This window comes from Phyllostomus discolor, chromosome 2, assembly GCF_004126475.2.
Source record: "Phyllostomus discolor isolate MPI-MPIP mPhyDis1 chromosome 2, mPhyDis1.pri.v3, whole genome shotgun sequence".
Classification (NCBI taxonomy): Eukaryota; Metazoa; Chordata; class Mammalia; order Chiroptera; family Phyllostomidae; genus Phyllostomus; species Phyllostomus discolor.
Genome location: NC_040904.2, coordinates 119102100 through 119124013, shown reverse-complemented (window position 1 = coordinate 119124013; position 21914 = coordinate 119102100).

Below are 21914 nucleotides of genomic sequence, written 5' to 3'. Positions count from 1 at the left end.
ATATGGAAATGCCCACTTACCAGTAATTAGGTTTCTTTTAATTTTTATACTAGTTTAATATTTAAATTTTGCACTTTTTAAATTACTAACATGGTTGAATGTTATAGTTTAATCAGACATTTTAATTTCCTTTTTTATTTGTAGTCTTTCTGGCTGTACATTTCAATTATTGACTTGCATGAGTTCTTCATACAATAAAAGTAACTTCCTTCATTAGGTTTATTTCAAATATCATTCTTTTATTTTTTAAATTTTATCAGTAGAGTTTTTAATGCATATAGATGTATAAAGGTTTTTTAAATTTATGCAAGCAAATCTGCCAGTCTTTCCTTTTGTGATTCCTTTCATCACTTATTATTTCAGAAAGTTTTTGCTGTAGAGATCAGATAAATACCTGCCTGTTTCCTTACTGATTATCTTAGATTAGCCCTCTTTAAACTCATATTTCTTTAGGTTAAATAACTATTTATAACAAAATAAGCTTTTGTTCTTCAACACAGCATATTTTGAAAGTATTTTCATTATTTTTTAGGAACTAACCAGGAAAAATCTAGGTCTTTCTCAGCTAAAAACAAAGTCACATGGAAACACCCAATTACTCTAACAGGTCTTTTGTGCATGTGTGATGTTTTATATATTTATATATTTATTTATTTATTTATTTTCTAGCACCATCTTCCCTCCTATACCCTCTTTACCTACCCTCCTCCCCTGCCCTCAAAATTACACTATTGTCTAACATGTGTTAAGGAGCCCCTAGTCTCTTTTCTGTCCTGAGTCAGAAAGAGCCAATGTGACAGTTCAAGTCACCCTGTCACACAAAGAATTATAGTTTCTCATGGAGCAATAGTCTGAGCACAATTTCTAAATTCATAAAAGGAGTGGTAATTGTGATGGGCTCTATCTAGTTTGGCCTGACAATTTGAATAAAAGAAGGTTTTTAAAACTAGAATACACTCCTTGAAGAGGAAATTTGATGAGAAGTATCACCTTAATATTTGCCATGAGGTTACTCAGCTAAAAGCAGCTTTCAACATCTTTTAAAGAAACCACCCTTTAATGTTAACTAATCAAAGTTTTATAATGTACAAAAGTCAGAACCCCTCATTGGTCAACCCAGAACATGAGAAGCAAAGGTTCCAGAGCTCAGGTTGGTGAAGAGTCCAAGAGTAACGTCTACTGAGTGTTTCCATCCCTCAAACTAAATAAGAGTACCATGGAAATGAGCCCATGCTTAATCAATCCCAAGTCAAATGATCAAAAAATTATTTTTCCCTCCATCATCAATGAAACCAGAATTGGTTAGAGAACAGGAGAATTGGTTGTGATTCCCAGGAGAAACAGATGCACAGAGATACCATTCATTCAAACATTTCACTTATTTTGAAACCAAACATTGGGGACCAACCTGGTTTTTAAAAATTGGAGAAAAATAAACCCATCACTTGTTTAAACCTACTGAGTGAAAGGGAATCTAGCTATAATAATTAGAGAGAATCAACAGTTTAAAATGAACAAGTAGGGAAGTCCTTAAAAAATGTCATCAGGAGGATAAAATATTTTATTGGAAAGCAGTGTAAAGCAAAGAGCCAAACCAGAAGGAAGAAGTGGAGGTGGAGAAGAGAACTTGGAATGTATTGCTCACCCCATCCATGCAACAATAACAATCTAATTTTTTGTAAATATGGAAAGAAATAAGATTTTGAGGCATCATAGTCTTTCTATTGCAAAATGTTTTCCTAAGATGGTGCCAGTACAAATTATAGCATATCAGACTCAATTGAATCATATATTACACTAAAGGAAAGTCCATTGTTATACACATTCTGAAATATTCTTACATAGAATCCTGAAATTTGGATTTGTCAGAGTTGGAATACTTCACATTCTAGTCTATGCAGTCTAGTTTCAGATGCTAACTATTGCTTTTTCTTATGTAAAAAATGATACATTTGTTTTATTAAAAATCTGAATCATTTCATATAATTGTGTCACATTTTAAAAATTAACATGAGTAAAGCAATTAAAAATTGATAAGTATTATTCTTCCTAGGTGAATTGAGAAAGAGAACTATTAATTACCAGGGAATATTTTGCCTACTACTAGACAAAGTTGGCTATTCTCTTTTCTCCCAGCTTCCATTCCCACCTGTAACTCCTTGGGTGTACAGTAATTTCACTATAATTTAAGCAGTGCTGTTTTGTTTTTTAAAGAAAATGAAATACAAGCTCACATGTAGGCATGATCATCTTGCTCAGCTTCTGAGCCAAAAACTCAGCCCAAGTATTTTACCTACGGAGAAGGGGATTGTGGACACAAGTGAAAATGAAAAAAAGAATGCAATAAAGTCTTGTGTAGCTCTGACATGGACCATCAGCTCCCCACTAAGGGCCTACACCTTGGGTTCCATCTCTATTCTTAACATTTCTTCAAAGAAGGAAAATTAAATCTGGCATTGTCCAAAAATTCATGTCTATTTTTGTTTTAATCTTCCCCTTCAAGTTCACCCTTTGAACTAGATTTGCAGGATGAATAGAGATTAAGAGCAATTATGGTTTCTGTTTTTCTTTTAATGGCTGATGTAAACCTTAAATGTGCTCATGAAATCTATAGCAACCACAGCCATACTACCCAGCTCATCTGCTGAGTGCCATATTTCATTGCTTTCACATGCCATTTCCAGTATTTTCTTTCCACTTCAATCTGAAAACTTTACTTTTCATGTGCTTTTAGTGATGGGTACCAGAAAAATAATTGAAATGTCTCAGGGCTTTGGAGGAGGGAATGAATGTTGAGAGATCCCCCAGGAAGATCCTTGCCCACCCAGGATTCTGCTCATTTGAAAAAACAAAAGCAAGCAGCACAAAGGAGTAAGAAGCACATTCCTAGGATTTAAGAGTGACGCCTCCACTGTGCGTGGAGTCCTAGAAGGCTGTTATCTTCGTCTGCCTTGTCAGACTTGGGAGGGGAAAGGGCCCCAAAGAATCCATCTCACTGACATAGAAATGGCAGCTGGTGCTATTTCCCTTTAAATAAATGTTTGGGGCTAGTGCTGTCTGTATAATCTTCCCCAAAGATAAACCCCTAGCCCTCACCAGAACAAAAGGCATGACAGCAAAATTAGGTGAACGCCAAAATGCTTTGAAGTGGGAAGGTGTGAGACATTTCCTGGTCTAGGCTTCAGACCCCAACACCCCTACCTGGCACATACTGTTCATTTCCCACAGGGACCATGGTCGGGTCAATCACCTGCCTGGTTTGTCAATGAACAGATGGGAATTATTCCTGCTGCTCACAGGCAGCATGTGAGATCAGGTTCTGAGCTTTCTGTGACAGGCAGATTTTGTGACACAGGAACAAATAAGTAGTTGGAGGGTAAGTAATAAGTAACTTGTGTCAAGGCGCATTGCTGTGGCTATAGACATGCTTGTGCTAACCTACAATGCAAGGGGTCATGGGGATGGGGCAGACCCAGAATTAAGACCTCTCATTCTCTCAGCATTTACCTAGAGATCCATCAACAAAACCACAAAACCACAAACCCATGGTATATTCTTCAAGTCATTAACTGGTTAGCATTAGAGGATGGTAGAAATAGCAAGTAAAATTTGAATTCCACAGAGCAGTGTATCTAATATTGACATATATGTGTGATTCTGGTGCTAGTATATATTATATGTATAATTACATATAAATATATGATGATAAATAACTAACATAATAATATATTCAAACATACAGACACATACATGTATTAGAGTTTGTTAGTATGTGTGCTACTATAGCAACCCCTGGTGTTTTTAATTTTAAAAATAGTATATGACTATCACACAGCGTAAGATAAAGCGTCTTTGTTCTGAAGAAGCAACCTGTAGATCTATTTATTTAATATGTTTATTTAATATGTTTAAGTATATCACTTAACAACTGTGGAGTATCTCCTCTGCCAGAGCTCACACTACTACTTAATACTCTTCATACCAACTCTCCCTGGAATACCTCACTTTAATTTCATGTGAGATAGAAGTAATGAAAGCAAGTTAGTTATATGAGGTAAGTTAACCCAGGGCCACACAGCCAGTGAATGTGGAGTATACTCCATGTGGCTGTTTAGTCCATGTCCCCTTTGAGAAAGTCATTACCAAGCACTCACTATGACACAACAAGGTATGGTGAAGGCTGTGAGGTATCACAACCCAAACCACTGTGATGGTGCTGCAGGAACAGATTCCAACTGAGGATGAGAACTGGTAAAGTGTCATGGGAGAAGGGCATTTGAATTGTGTCCATAATTACAGAACTGAAAGTTAGAATTTGTTAGGAAATAGGCCTGGATACTGGTCATTAATTAAATGATCACAAGATCAGTGAATATTTTACCAAAACTTCTGTTTCAACCCAGGGGTCTAGATCATTTCTAGCCAGTGTTTCACTGAGGCAGAGCACCCATCTTTGTGTTTGTTGATTGACCAAATGATTAATGGCATGACGCCAGCAACAAGTATCCCCAGGGAGATACCCATAGCCCTCCCTGTGTGGAGTTCACATAGCCAAGAAGAAGTAAGCAAAAAAAAATTCAGTTAATCATGTTACCCAACAAAAAATCTTTGGTACCAGGGAATATGAACATGTGCACAATGGCATCTTAATGACCAAATCAGAGATAAGGGCAAATGAGGTGGGCTGTCAGAATCTCCAAGTTTAAGTTAAAATTCTGGTTATACCATCAGTTGTGTGGCCTCCTTAAAACTTAGTTTCCTTAAAGATAAAATAGCAACTATGATAGAATACTCAAGGACGTGCTAAGACGACCAAATGAGATACCATTTGGTAACCACGTCACATGAAATCCTGCCCCGCAGTGAGAACTGAGGATATACAATTAATACCATTACAGTTAGTGAACTTCCCTAACTAATAAGTGAGAGTGTGAGGGAATAAAAACTTTATATTACTCTGACTTACATGAAATAGACTTAGAATAAGATGTACTAACAAACTGATAAAAAGAATTCACATACCGACAGTTTCTTTACAAGTATATTGAAGGCATCAGAAGCTCTGGTTCCTGCTTGTAAAAGAAACAGCTTTGACCATGACTTTGGCTGGTACAGATTACCCAACTGAAGGAATTTGGCTGGCATTGATCGGTGTCAAGATGCTGACATTGAAGATCCATATCAGGACCAGCAAGGACACAGCCTGCATGCCCACAACCTCTCCCCCTGATCTCTTTGTTCTCCTTGTCCCTCTCCCTCCCTATAAAAAACCCCTGCCTGCACTGAGATGTTAAGATTGGTTTTGAGATGAGATTCCCCCCCTCTTCCATTTTGTCAGCACCTGAATAAAACCACTTTCTGTCACATCAGAACCCACCCCTCAACTCTTGGCTTTTGAAGCAGCAAGTAGCCAGACCTGTGTTCAGTTACAGCTTTGATGATCTAGCCAGGAGCAAGTGGGGGCCCACAGGTAAGTCCCTGGACATTGGAGAGGAGTTCTCAGGCTGCCTGTGGTTGAACAACGCTGTGAAAGAACTTGGGAGTCCCTAGCAGTTGCCGAGTTATTTTACTTGGGGACTGGCCTTTGCTCTTTACTGGTGCTGGTCACCTGCTATATCTGGAGAAACAAAACAGGTTATTGGTGGACTGATGAGCCCAAACTGGGAAAAGCCCCTGATGTGTACAACCAGGAGCCCCCAGATCCACAATTCGGGTTACTTGAACCATCTGGGATTCTGTAGGAATCAATAGGCACTGCATGGCAGTAGGCATGACTCAGTGATAAAGAGTGAAAATATAAACCCCAGTTGCCCCAGTGTGCTATTAGGAGTGTGCTTTTGGTATTCTGGTTTATGGTTTTCTGGGTGCTGAATATTTGTTCTGTTTCAGAGCTCTCTGAGAGCTTTTGCCTGTCTGAAATAAAATTGTAGTTACAGTTCTTTGTTTCCTTTCTTATCTTTTAAGGACTTGACTTGCTCTTTGCTGTTTTGTTCACACAGGGGATCCCCTATCTTTGTCATCTGGGCTTTGTGCCATTTAGGCCTTGTGAAGGTCATTCACATTAATGTCCCAGAACCTCCTGTGAGAAAACTTGATTTGAAAGTACTCATTTATTTGAGGTTTATCTTTGCTTTAGATGTTGCTTTTGTCTCTGTTTTGAAATGGGTCACTTGGTCTCAACCCCATCATAGAATCCATTAGGTTGCATTTTAGCTGCATGGTCAACTTACAGCTATAAGTCAATGAATAATTAGAATATTTTTTCAAAGGTCTGGTAAATAAAGTAAAATAAACTTTCTTATGTGCAAGCTTTCATATTGTTACATCATGAGTATTCTACTGAGAAAGGATTTATATTTATGGTTCATAGGGGAAAAAGATCTCATTACCCTCCCCTACTATAAACTCAGAAAGTGGAAAAAATGAACAAACAAACCTTTAAAACACTCTAAATACTCCTCCTGGAGGTTCAGGAGCTGCTGAAGTCCCAGGAACAATAGAGCAATTAGTGCCACTCCCCAAACTCTGTGCAGATTGTGGAAACAGCATGGATGATTGTCTCTCCACAATGAAAAATATGACACATTTAAATTCAAGCTACTTCCCATCCAAGCCTCATATCTCTCCCACCTTTTTGCCAACCTCCTTAAAGTTGTCAAGGACAAATTTTTTTTTAATTTTATTTTCTTTATGATTATTAATAATACTGTTCATATGTATAGTAAAAAAATAAAACTATCTTGAATTTTTTTAAGATCATATAGTCTGGAAAAATATTTTATATTTCAACTGGTTTAAATTTAATATCTTTAAAAATTATTAACATAAAATATGCATTTGTTTTGCCTGGTTTTGCAGGAATAATTTCATGTTATTTATCTGTTGTACAGAATTTATTTTAAAAATGGCTTGCATAAGCCCTGACTGGCGTAGCTCAGTGGATTGAGCACAGGCTGGGAACCAAAGTGTCCCAGGTTTGATTCCCAGCCAGGGTACATGCTTGGGTTGCAGGCCATAACCCGCAGCAACCGCACATTGATGTTTCTTTCTCTCTCTCTCTATCTCCCTCCCTTCCCTCTCTAAAAATAAGTAAATAAAATGTTTTTAAAAAATGGCTTGCATAACTGACTTTAAAGCCTCACAAAGTTGTTAAGAACTAATTAATAGATGTAAATAAAATAAAGAGCTTATGATGAATATTTTCTTTTATATATATCAGAAAAAAATGTATATATAAAGTTTTCCGAGTCTTGGGTGACTTAGCACTTTGGAGTTTTGCTGAGTTAAATTGTGAAAATTATTAAATAAAATACATCTATATCTTGAAATAATGGAATACAGAAATATTAATTAATCTGAGTTTGCCTACTTTGGATTCTTATTACAGAGAAGCTGAAAAATGGATTTGAATCTGTTAATGAGTATATCTAGTACTTTATTTGAAGTATGTTTCTTCAAAATATGACTGTGGTTGCCAATAGAGAAAAAAATTTGTAAAAGTTATGAAATGTATTCACAAAAGTATCAACCTAAAGAATGCTAATTACTTACTTTTAGTTATCACTAAAAAACAAGGTTTCTAAAAATTAAGAATTCTAATTAAGTTGGAAAGAAAAAGTATGGTTTGGTAATAGAACATATAAAACATGAAAACACTTACTGAAGAAAAAAAACATAATTTGTTCTAAAGGTTTTTTTTTCTGAATAAATTAAAAAGAATCAAACTAAAGGGGAACATGTGAATTGCAGAAAAATCATGTAAGTCACAGAGGGTTTGTATACATGGCAGAGAGTCTGTGCAAGTTGAAGAAGGTTTATTAAGAGAGATCTTGAGAGGAAATTATATAGTTAAGGTGAATAAGGAATTTAATTAGGCAAATGAATCTAAATATCAAAAGTAAGCTAACAGAGAATTTTTTCTGTTCTTTTTTAGTGTGTTAAAAGGGGAACATTTTTTCCTGTATCTGTCTAGAAAGCAAATATTCTATATTTTTTAAAAATAGTGTTATGTTATACTATATTAATTGGGTACTTACCTATATACTTGTTGGGGAACTGCCCTGCCTGGTTAGAAGCTGTAACCCCCATATGGCTAAGGCTGAGTGAGCAACCTTCAGACCATAAACCACTCAGGGGACAGACCTTATCTCTCTGGCAGGGGCTCTGCCTCTGCTCCTTTTACTTCACCCTGCCTGGCCCCCAATGCTTGATCAGTTAGCCAGTGACGGGTAAGATTCCTCAAGGGAGGGGTGATCTAAGACAGGCATGATCATGGGGGGCCCCCAGGGAAGGACTTGGCAGACTATAGGAAAAAGGAGTGATGGACCCCTCAGTTTTGACATAGCCTGAGTCTTCATTCTGTCTGCAAGAAGTCTCCTAATCTCTTGGCTGCCTTACTTCCCCTGATTGATTTAAGCCTGAAACAATGCTGGAGGTGGGTGCTGCCCTGTGCTGAAAAGGGCAGGTTCCCTAGGGTGATCAGGCCTAAGAAAGAATGCATAAAATCCTATGAAACCTACTTTGCTAATACCCTCAATTTAAATAATAAGGGACCAAGCAGGAAGTGAGTTTGCTCCCCAAAGTTTTATGGCCCTTTAACTATCTGATCCTGACTCAGAATAAGCCCTCAGAGTTCTTTGAATGTTACCTATTGTTTAATCATTTCTGTGTGAAAATGATTGATGAGCTTTATTCCTGTGCATAGTAAATGAGGACCAGCATGTAATGTGCCCAGAAAAGCAATAAAAGCTTGTCAAGGCAAGGTTCAAGGTGCTCTCCTCTTGAGAGAGTGGCTGAGGTGCTCCAAGGTGCTCTCTCCTTGAGAGAGTGGCTGTGCTGTCCCTTTTCTTCCACAGGACTCGGTAGTCTGTGTGAATTTGTCTCATCTCATCCACAATGTCGTGGACCCCACGAACTGGGATCCACGTCATATACCCATATTCTTTTTTAAAAGATTTTATTTCTTTATTTTTAGAGAGTGAAGGCAAGGGAGGAAGAGAGAGGGAGAGTAACACCAATCAGTATGTGATGGAAACAGACATCAATTGCCTCTCACATACCCCCAACCAGAGACCTAGACTGTAACCCAGGGATGTACCCTGACAGGAAATTGAAACAGTGACATTTCACCTTGCAGGACTATGCCCAACCCACTGATCCACACCAGTTAGGGATAAACAAGAAAATTCTTTATCCTAAGGACTAAAATTTTGCTAGCCTGTATTTATGTTTGATACCTTTATTATCACTTTGGGTAAATAAATAATTTAATACTATTTCCTAATGATATATAATCTTTTGGTCAAATATGTTTGGAGAACCCAGTGTCTAAATTTTAAGAGACTTTTCTTGACCTAAAATTGGCTTTGGGTCATTCAAATGAGAATACTGCAGGGATTTGCTCTTTCTCCTTATGAAGAAAAAAATCTGAGCTAATTAGGCTTAATTAATATGCTCAAAGTACATGGGAAGCATTGTCAAATAAGGAAATAATAATTGTGTTCTATTTTTATTATTAAAGTCAAGGTTCTAGAGATTATATAAAAATCTCCAAGGGTCTACAAAGTTCTCATATATTCTAATACATTCATCTGTAATTATAATTTCTATACTAAAATGTTGTTACAGGAAAGCAAATCCCCCTATCACTTGCATTCAAATATATAGTCATGGAATTTTTATTATTTTTGTCTTTTTAGAGACAGTCATTTTTTAATCTGATGCATTTACAAATATGTTCCATTTTCAGAAAGATCCGTAGAAAGGAGCCTGACATTATAAACTGCAAATTCAGACGAATACCCTGAGATCTCCCTGGAGAAATTCCACCCAGTGATGAATATTTCTTTAGATGTACTCTATTACCCTGGTGGGGGGAAGTAGATATATATCAGCATATACTTCAGAAGCTCTCCAAAGCTTTAATTGTTATAGCTAATAAAACTGACATCTCACTTTTTTAATATTCAAAAATCTCTGGACTTTTTAATATTCAGAAAATTGCCTTAAATAACAGAATTTCCTTAGATTACATACTAGCAGAACAGGGAGATGTTTCATGACCATCAAATCCTCTTGTTGCACTTATATTGACACCTCAGTTCAGGGGGAGACAAGCATCACCAAAATCAGGCAACAGTCTACCTGGCTTCAACAAACATTGGACCATCACTCCCCTCTCTTTGAGGGAACAGGAGATTGATTTGTGAGTTTATTTTCATGGATACCACAAGGACTCAGGTCCATGTTAGGAAAAATTTAATTTAGGTTTAATCATTCTTTTCTTTATTATGCTTGACTTTATTGTTTTAAACCTGTGCCCTGGCTGGTGTAGCTCAGTGGACTGAGCATAGGCCAGCGAATTCTCAGTCAGGGCACATGCCTGTATTGTAAAATGGGTCCCCAGTGCCGGGTATGTGCGAAGCAGTCACAGATTGGTCTTTCTCTCTCTCCTTCTCATTCCCTTCCCTTCTCTCTAAAAATAAATAAATAAAATATTTTTAAAAATAAAAAATAAACCTCCTTATAACTTGCCTTTCCCATGCCAGAAAAATTTTATCTGCTCAACATGTGCCTCTAAAAAACTATATATCTGTTTTTAACTCCCAAGATTTTGCTTTACAACAGGCAAAGTTTTTCATTCTACCAGAAGATTCAAAGGATATAGTAGCTCCATAGATATTGAGGAAGTATTGACAGTGGAGAATTGTAACGAAGAATAAAAACTTTATGCTACTCATGAAATAGACTTAAAATAAGATGTACTAACAAACGAATAAAAAGAGCTCACATACTGACAGTTCCTTTATAAGCATATTGAAGGCATCTGCAGTTCTAGTTGTAAAGGAAATGACCTTGACCATGACTTCAATTAATGCAGATCTCCCAGCTGCAGGAATTTGGTTTGCACTGACCAGTTCCAGCATACTGACATTAAAGATCCATATCAATACCAGCAAGGTTAGTAACTGCTAGTGTACAACCTCTCCCCCGATCCCTTTGTTCTTCTTGTTCTTATACCTCCCTATAAAAACCCCTGCCTGAACTGAGTTGTTAGGATGAGCTTTGGGACAAATCTTCCAGGTTGCTGGCACCTTTACATCAGCATCAGCCTCTCCAGTATTGGCTTGTGAAGCAACAGGCAGCCAGACTTGCACTTAGGTACAGGAGCTCTTCCCAATGTCTTCTCAGGCAGTTAAATAAAGGTTTAACAACATTTTAGGATGGGTGGAAAACTATTCTAAGAAAAAATTAAGTTGTATAATTGAAACAGTTGATTCCATGTAAGTTTAAATTGCTTTAAGTCATCATTCCAACATAAATTTTTAAATATCTTAAGAGGCAAACATCTCTTCACTGGTGTTCTTTCACATGCAGGCCATACCTGCCCTGAAAATGGGCCATAGTGGATACAGGAGAATCATAAGAATGTTGTGATAGCAAAACTGGTAGGCACAGATGACAGAGGCCTTGAGAAAGGACCTCTTGGCCTTGTCTCCTGCTCAACTATCCAAACACATGCAGTTCTGTGGGCTCAAGTTTCCCTGTTTGTGAAATGCTAAACTAGGTGTCTGTGGATTCTTGTGGTCAAAATACCTGCATCCATGTTACTTGGCTACAGGAGAACAATATGCTCAGTCCTTCTTCCAATGTGGAATGAGTAGTGAGTGTGTAAAATGCCTGTAGGCTACCCAGTTATGGCCATTTTAGAGATAATGACAGAGAAAGAGTCACTAGAAGATTATGTCAAATATATATGGTCACTTTGGATTGCCACCCAAGCATTAAATTAGCCACTTCTTAGTGTCCTGATCCATTCTCTCTCCCCTCCTTCCAAATAAGAAAGGTTTATTTCAAAGCACAATTTGGTTCCCTACAGGTCAGTTTTTTTACAAACCATTGAGGTAATGTTTATCCAACCTCATATTTTGGAACTATTTATGAGCAGTATTTAAAATGTTCAGAAACCTTCCTGCCATTATTAATGCTGCAAAAGCAAAATTCACCTAAATTTGTTTATCTAAACAAAACACATGGACAACTCCAAACCAGTGTGCATTACTCAGTCTCTGGGTTTGCTCAAGTGTAATGCAACTTGAACATCAACTTAGATTTTTCAAGTCTCATCACAAGCCTCTTGCTAATTATAATCAACAGTCAAGTTGAACTCAACCAGAGAGACAGGACAACAGGAAATTGTGGGAAAATTTTAAAAACAAAACCAAGGCAAGAGAAAACCTTCTGACAATTTTAAGAAAGATTTGGAAAAAATAAAGCTTGTCCTAATATATGGCAATGCAAAGACCATACAGCCATGCATCTGGCACACTGGACACTTCTGCTTTGACAGATAAGGGTTGGCCCCCCTTGGACTGGAACCAGCATTGCATCAGCCAGGCTCTCTCTCTCTCCACCCCCTGGAGCACACCAACCAATCATCAGTCTGTTTCTGGCTACACAGTTAATGATCTGTTGGTGCCCACACTTTTCACTTTGTCACAACTGTGCTGCAGTTGGAGCACAGCTGGCCTCTCATTTTCCCAGCCCTATAATTTAGTTTCACAGCTTTAGGGACAAGAGGAAATGGCGAGGTGCCCTGGAGCCCCCACACTTGATTCAAAAATTAGTTTTGTGCCATGACATATATATACTCACAAGTATTTTAGGCAAATAGTGTAGGCAGGCCATGCCCAGATGGGCACAAAGCACTGCATACTGTGGGTTTCTTTCTGGAAGGGTCAGTCAGGTTTATATGAGTGTGGGTGTTTAAGAGAGAAGCATGCCTCTGTGGGCTTGGAGGTTGGTGTCAGTGAGTGTATGTGTGGTACCTCAAAAAATATGTTTGTAAAAATATTTTTTACAAACAAGAATAAATTCTGCCCTCAAACCTAAGGTTGAAGAACCCTATCACACACTGAAACAGATGCTTTGGAAACCATGTGGTTGCCTCTTGGAGGAGACCCAGCCTTGCAGATGTGCTAGTTTGACTTTCCAGCTTCACTTGGGAACTTTGTGAACACCACGGGTGGCACAGAATGAAAGTGTCCTCACCATTGAAAGCATCTCAGCTGAAAACTCAACCCTGCATCTTGCATCCCAGATAGTTTTGGACACTGGGGTAATCTGTCCCAAGTGTATGGGCTAGACAGGGCCAGGACACAAAAGGCCTGAGTGCAGTAATAAGCAGTAAGTAGTGGCCATGGAAGGCAGAAAGTTTGGAGCTATAGAGAAAGGGTGTGAGGCAGCTGCCCAAAAAAGAGGAGATTCTTAAAAGGCTTTAGGAAATTTCTGCCATGTCACATGCCACACATCTTCTTTCTCCATTTCTACTTCAGCAATGCCTGGTTTGTGGGGGAGTTGGATCTTTGGGGGAGTGTATGGGCAGGAAGCAACAGGCAGAGTGCTGGGTCTACTGGCAGATGACCTTGGGGCAGAGACTTTCCTGGCTCCAGCCATACTCAGGTCTAAGAAGATATGGAGTGTGGGAACACTAGGAATTCCACTCACAGCTTGTGAAAAATCAGATGCCCTTGACCAGCAGTTTGTGCTTACCCAGAGAACTCAGAAATAAAGCCACTGCACCAACAATTATTCAGTCACAGTTATGGAATTAAAATTCTCCCCTTGCTGTGACACCATTCACTCCTTTCCTTTCTACAATTTCCTTCCCACCAGCTGACAAATCTACCATGATGTATCCCATTAAAATAAAAATGCCTCTTTGATCTATAGCTCCTTATGCCCATCATAAATTTCTCAGCTCCCTCTACAGCCAAGATACTCACCAGAGTCATCTATCTATATATTCCTGGATGTCTGTCCTCCTGTGCCTGACCAACCCCACCCCAATCCTGCTGCCTCATCCACAGCTCACCTGGAGTTGCTCTTCCAAGTTCCGCAAGGACAACCACATGGCTTAGTGCACTGGACCATGCTTAGTCTTGAGTTCATTCACATTCAGTAATTAACAGTACTGGTCACTCCTTCATTCTTTATTTGGCTTCCAGGACACCATAGCTTCCTGGTTTTCTATCCTGCCTTTTTGTGGGTCTCTTGAACCAGTCCCCTGTTGTCTCCCCAGTCTGGGGGATGCAAGCAGACCAGAATTCAGTCATTGAACATCATCTAGTCCCATGTATTCAAACGCCATCTGAATGGTGACACTCCAATTTTGCATCCCCAATTTTAAGTCCCAATCCTACTCTTGAAGCCATATATAAATTGTCAACTTGCTATGCAGGCCTTTATGTTTCATAAGCATCTGACACTGAGCCCTCTGGCTATTCTGGAACTCCTTGCACAGACACTCAACTAGAATGGGTTATTCCTCCCTTCCTTCATCCTTTGCCTATATACCACATTCTCAGTGACCATCACATTTAAATTCAAAACTCCACTCTACATCCTTGCATGCTCTTTGTTTTTTCTCCATGGTATTTATGAGCCCCAAACATACTACATATCACAGATATGCACTGTCCTCCCCTCAGCTTGTTCACTGCTACATCTCTAGCACCTTGAGCATTTGCCTGGTATACAATTAAATGCTGAATTTATTGAGTGGATAAAAAAAGAATAAGCAAATGAATGAACTAACTGGGAAGATGGGTCCTAAGGAAAGTCCAGGATATGAGAATGTGCAATGAGGATCTTATTTCAACTATCATGTAATTAAGTCTTCTCATGGCAGTGACATTTAAGCACAGTCAAAAAGAAAAGACATTATTGCCAGACAAGTGCTTAAAAATATCAGGGTCATCAAAAATAGGGAAGAATGTCACTTGATTATGTTGTATAATATTTTTAATGTGTTTTTGGATCTCAGTTTACAGTATTTTGTTGAGGATTTTAGCATCTTTGTTCATCAGAGATATTGGCCTGAAGTTTTCTTTCTTTGTTGTGCTTTTACTTTTAAAAACAGTTTGGGAGTGTTTCCTATTCTTGAATTTTTTAGAATAGTTTTAGGATAGGAGTTATTTCCTCTTTAAATGTGTTGTAAAATTTGCCTGTTAAGCCATCCAGTCCAGGGCTTTTGTGTGCCTGGAGTTTTTTTATTATTCCTTCAATTTAACTAGTTTTTATTGGCTTAATCAGGCTTTCTGCTTCTTCCTGATTCAAAGTCAATATTCAGAAATTGGGGGCATTTTTGTACACCAGTAATGAAATATCAAAAAGAGAAGCTAAGGAAAAAATCACATTTACTATAGCAACAAGAAAAACAAAGAACCTAGGAATAAACTAAGGAGGTAAAAGACCTGTACTTGGAAAACTATACAACACTGAAGAAAGAAATTAAGGAAGATACAAATGTATGCTGTTCATATATACCATGAACATATACTGCATTCATTGATTGGAAAAATTATCATCATTAAAATGTCCATACTATCCAAAACGATCTATAGATTTAACTCAATTCCTATTAAAATACCAATAGCATATTTCACAGATCTAGAACAAATACTTCAAAAATGTATATGGAACCAAAAAAGACACTGCAATCTTGAGAAAGAAGAACCAAGTTGGAGGAATCACAATACCTGATATGAAAATATACTACAAGGCCACTGTAATCAAAACAGCCTGGCACTGTCATAAGAACAGACACATAGATCAATGGAACAGAATAGAGAGCCCATAAATAAATCCATGTCTCTATGATCAATTAATATTTGACAAAGGGGACAGGAACATATAATGGAGTAAAAATAGTCTCTTCAATAAATGGTGTTGGGAGAACTGGACTGGTATATGCACAAAAACATGAAACTAGACCACCAACTTACATCATACACCAAAGTAAACTCAAAATGGATAAAAGACTTAAATATAAGTCATGACACCATAAAAGTCCTGGAGGAAAACATAAACAGTAAAATTTCAGATATCTGACGTAGCAATATTTTTGATGATATATCTTCTAGGGCAAGGGAAATAAAGGAAAAACTAAACAAATGGGACTATATTAAATTAAAAAGCTTTTACATGGCTAAAGAAACCATCACCAAAATGAAAAGGGAACTGACCATATGGGACAATATATTTGTCAATGATACCTCAGACAAGGGTTTGATCTTAAAAATATATAAAAATTCATAAAACTCAATACCAGGAAGGCAAAATATCCAATTAAAAATAAACAAAGGCCTTAACAGATACTTCTCCAAGGAGGACATACAGAGGGCCCAGAGACATATGAAAAGATGCTCAACATCACTAGTCATCAGATAGATGCAAATAAAAACAGCAATGAGATATCACTACACGTCAGTGAAAATAGCCCTCATTAATAAATCAGCAGGTGAGGATATGGAGAAAAGGTAATCCTAGTGCACTGTTACTGGGAATACAGACTGCTGCAGCCACTATAGACAACAGTAAGAAATTTTCTCAGAAAAAACTAAAAATAGAACTGCTTTTTGACCCAGTGATTCCACTGCTGGGATTATACCTTAAGAATCCTTGAACAGAAATTCAAAAGAACCTATGCATCTCTATGTACATAGCAACATTATTTATAATAGTCAAGTTCTGGAAATTGCCTAAGTGCCCATCAGTAAATGAGTGGATCAAAAAACTATGGTACATTTACACAGTGGAATACCATGCAGCAGATAAAGAAGGAACTCCTACATTTTGTGACAGCATGGATAGGACTGGAGAACATGCTAAGTGAAATAAGCCAGTCAGTGAAAGACAAATACCATATGATCACACCTACAAAGAGAACTTAATAAACAAAACTAAACTAATGAGTAAAATAGAACCATAGGCATGGAAACATGGAATGGGTTGACAGTGACCAGAGGGGAGCGGTGGAGGGGATAATGGTGGGAAGAAGAGGAAGGGACTAATCAAAGAACATGTATTAATGACTCATGGACATGGAAAACGGTGTGGGAATTGATGGTGGAAGTGGGTGGTGGGCTGGGTGGAGGAGGCAATGGGGAAAAAATTGGAACAACTGTAATAGAATAACAATAAAAATTTAAAAAAAAAACTAAGGAAGCTGAAAAATGATCATCACAAAGGAGCCCAAGGAGAGATGACAACTATGGTGTCCTGGAAAGGGTTCTAGAGTAGAAAAATCATATTAGCAAATAAATAAGTGAAGTCTAATAAAGTATGAACTTTAGTTAGTAATGATATCTGGGTCATTAATTATAATGAATGCACCCTAGTAACATAAAAGTTAACAACAGGTTTTCCCTAAGGGCATATGGGAATGCAGTGTACCTCTTTGGAACTCTGCTGTAAATCTCAAACTATTCAAAAATTAAAAGTTTATTTAAAAAATAGAAAGCAACCTAGCTTACATCCTGTCTCCTCCAGAAAGTCCCACTTGAAAGTTCTGCTTCTATGACAAATTCTGTGCCTGCTGCTGTTCTTGTGCCCAGCACTGGGGCTACAAAGTCTATCCATACTGTCATTTTGTTTCCTGTAAAGGGCCCATCCCTGCTTTCAGGTCTCTGGCTTCACCTTTCCTATTGAGAAACATACTTTTTAAAAGCCATGGTGACATTCACTGTCTTGAGTTTGCAGCCAGCCTGGCATCTCAGGTTTTCATATGCCATAGGCACTTGATAATCAGCCTTGAACAGAGCACTTTCTCTTTTTGCTTGCTCCTCTACAGAGCTAGAATGGAGATAATGACACTCACTTTGATTAGGAGGGCATTTTCTGATAACTGTAGAGTGGTTGTAAGAATTAAATAAATAATTGCATGTAAACAGCTAAGGACACAAGAAATAACAAATGTCTTTTGTGTTTACTTCAACTACATTTGGCTTTTTATTTCCTCTCTTTCTCCATAAACACACAGATCTCTGTGATCCAACCAGCCCTCATTTCTGCATCCAATCTCTGGGTTCTACCATTCCTGCTGATTTATAAAGCCTTTATGTGCACTTATTTCTCCCTACCCCTAGTGTCACCATGCTTATCTAAGACTATGTCATCTGTCCCTGAAACATGTTCCTTTCAAGATATAGTTTGTATTCTTGCAACACTCTGTCCAATCCACACTGACATCTAAATGATCTTTCCAGCTCAAACATCGACATCATTCCCCTACTCAACACCCTTCCTTGTCAGACCCAGCTAGGAGCTCCATGTCTTTTAGCCCATTCCCCCTCACTCACCCCTATCACTCACTATGAGCCAACTTTATTGGACTTTTCTCTGCTTCTGCCACATTTTTTCTCCTATTTTCATTCCCAAGACCTTTGTAGAGGCTGTTTCCTTCTGCCTGGAAGCCCTTCCTCTCTCTTTCCTCCTCCCTGTTTTTGCCTGAGTAATTTCAATCCTTCTCCAGATACTAGTTTACAAATTATTTCCTCAGGGAGCCATTTCCTGTGAAATAATATGCTTTTACCAAAACTTAGCTCATGTTAAACAACACCCTGTGGGTCAACCTTGATAACACAAGGTAAGATTGATTTCTGTGTGTTTAATATGACTCCATGATGGACAGAAAGCTTTGTGTGTTATCTTAGAACTTTGTCGCTGGGACACAGCACAGTAGTTATCATGTAACAGGCAGTCTTCAAGCATGGGCTGATCAGTTAACTGACCCAACCATTGATGGATGGTTGTGTCTACTTCTAGATACAATGCAACAGTACTGATGTTTCTCCTGTTGACCTCTTTCATAATGCCTGTCTCCTTCTTTGAAATGCTTGACTAAAGACACAAATATTCAACATCTCTTTCCAGAATCTATGAAGATTCTTCAAGGATGTTTGATTCATCTCACTTGTCTTTATTGTATTTTTACCGGGTGGGTACATGGCCCATCTTTATAGGACCAATGTGTTCATTGGTATAGAAATTACAATGACAGGTAACCACATTAAACATGACCTAACAAGAGGAAATAAGATGGATTTTGCACAGCTACCTTGTCAAGATGGAAGTCAAAGAATATTTATAGTGCATAAGTGGCATATAAAGCTTGACACTGGTCCCTTTCAAGATGATAATACAATTTCTGGAGTACTAAAGATATTAGGAAAGAAGATCCTATGACACTTTAATGACTATGTCGCTTGGTTTTTCCCTGAGTCTATTCAAACTCCTGTGGTTCACTGAACAAAGTGTCCTATTGCCCTGGCTGGATGGCTCATGGATTGAGTGCCAGCCTGGGAACCAGAGATTCCCCAGTTCAATTCCCAGTCAGGGCACATGTTTGAGTTGTGGCCCAGCCCCCCAGCAGGGGGCCTGGTGAGAAGCAACCATGCTTGATGTTTCTCTCCTTTCTCTCTCCCTCCCCTCTTTCTAAAACTAAATTAATTGAAAAAATTTTAAAAGAAAGTGCCCCATTAAGGTAATAACAGGGTCTGTGCTTTCCTCAGCCACAACATAGCTCCTATGGTTAATTAGTCTTCCTAGGAATCTGGCCTATGTGTATTGGGCCAAAATGCCTTGAGAGGGGATTTTCTTGACATGTCTGATTCAGCTTCAATTGGGGTAGACCTGGTATCTTCTCAGATAAGGTGTCTTCTGAACAACTGTTTTGTGGTCTGCCATCTCCAAATAAAATTAGATCATATGGGCTGATTACCTCTATATCCAAAGGTATTGGAACCCTCTCTAAAGTTACTCTGAAAATCAACCAATCCACAAAATGTGGGCTCAGGAGTATATGCAATGCAAGCATGTGTGTGTGTTTGTGTGCATCACACTATTCACATATCTGGTTTCAAAAACTGAGGCAACTTTGCTCTCAAGAAACCTCACCTTTTTCTCCAAAAAGCTATGGATGGTTTTAAAGTTACCCCTACTCCAGCTTTACATGGAACAGCTTCTTTTTTCTTTTTTTATTTAATTATTTTATTGTTGTTCAATTACAGTTGTCTGCATTTACCCCCCACCCCAGCCCAGTCCACCTCCCTCACTTGCTTCTACCCCACCTGGTTTTGTCCATGTCCTTCACAGTTGTTCCTGAAAACCCTTCCCCCCATTATCCCTTCTCACCTCCCCTCTAGTCACTGTCAGATGGTTCTTAATTTCAATGTCTCTGGTTATGTTTTGCTTCCTTATTTACTTTGCTGATTAGGTTCCAGTTAAAGGTGAGATCATATGGCACTCGTCCCTCACTGCCTGGCTTACTTCACTTAGCATAATGCTCTCCAGTTCCATCTATGTTGTCACAAAGGGTAGGGACTCCTTCTTTCTTTCTGCTGCATAGAATTCCATTGTTTAAATGTACCATAGTTTTTTGATCCATTCATTTACTGATGGGCACTTAGGTTGCTTCCAGCACTTGGCTATTGTAAATTCTGTACTGCTATGAACATTGGGGTGCATAGGTTCTTTTGGATTGATGTTTCAGGGTTCTTAGGATATAAATGCAGCAGTGGAATTGCTGAGTCAAAAGGCAGTTCCCTTTTTAGTTTTTCTGAGGAAATTCCATACTGTTTTCCACAGTGGCTACACCAATCTGCATTCCCACCAACAGTTTACTAGGGTGCTCTTTTCCCCACATCCTCTCCAATATTTGTTTATGATGGCCATTCTGACTGGTGTGAAATAGTATCTCATTGTGGTTTTAATGCGCATCTCTCTAATGGCTAGTGATGTTGAAATCTTTTTATATATCTCTGGGACCTCTGTATGTCCTCCTTGGAAGTGTCTGATTAAGTCTTTTGCCCATTTTTAATTTTTTTGTCTTTCTGGAGTGGAGTCATCTGTGTTCTTTATGTATTTTAGAGATCAAACCCTTGCCCGAGGTATCATTGGCAAATATGTTTTCCCATGTAGTTGGTTCTCTTTTCATTTTAATGCTGTTTTCTTTAGTCATGCAGAAGCTTTTTAATTTGATGGGTCCCATTTGTTTATTCTTTCCTGTATGCCCCTTGCTTTCAGGGACATATCACTGAAGATATTGCTGTGTGGAATTGGAAAGGAGGAAGCAAAACTGTCATTGTTTGAAGATAATATGATAGAAAATCACAGAAAATCATATAGACTCCACCGAAAAACTACTCGACCTAATAAATGAATTTGGCAAAACAGCCAGATACAAAGCCAATACTCAGAAATCAAAGACATTTTTGTATACCAACAATTAAATACCAGAAACAGAAATCAGGGGGAAAGATCCTATTTGATATAGCTACAAGAAAAATGAAGTACCTAGAAAAAACTGAACCAAGGATGTAAAAGACCTATACTCCAAAAATGACACAACACTGAAGAAAGAAACTAAAGAAGACACAAATGGAAGCACATACATGCTCATGGATTGGAAGGATTAACATCATCAAAATGTCCAAACTACCCAAAGCAATTTATAGATTCAATGCAATCCCTATTAAAGGATCAATGACATATTTCACAGATCTAGAATGAACATTTCATAAATTTATATGGAAACATATATGACCCTGAATAGCTGCAGCAATATTGAGAAAGAAGAACAAAGTAGGAGAGATCACAATACCTGATATCAAAATGTACTACAAGGCCACTGTAATCAAAACAGCCTGGTACTCTCATAAGAATGGACACATAAGCCCTGGCTGGCGTAGCTCAGTGGATTGAGCGTGGGCTGGGAACCAAAGTGTCCCAGGTTCGATTCCCAGCCAGGGTACATTCCTGGGTTACAGGCCATAACCCCCAGCAACCGCACATTGATGTCTCTCTCCCTCTCTCTCCCTCTCTCTCTCTCTCTCTCTCTCTCTCTATCTCTCTCTCTCTCTCTCTCTCTCTCTCCCCCCCTCCCTTCCCTCCCTAAAAATAAATAAATAAAATAAATAAATAAAATCTATAAAAAAAAAGAATGGACACATAGATCAATGAAACAGAATAGAGAGCCCAGAAATAAACCCAAGTGCCTATGGTCAATTAATATTTGAAAAAGGGGGAAGAAGCATAAAATGGAGTAAAAATAGCCTCTTCAACAAATGGTGTTG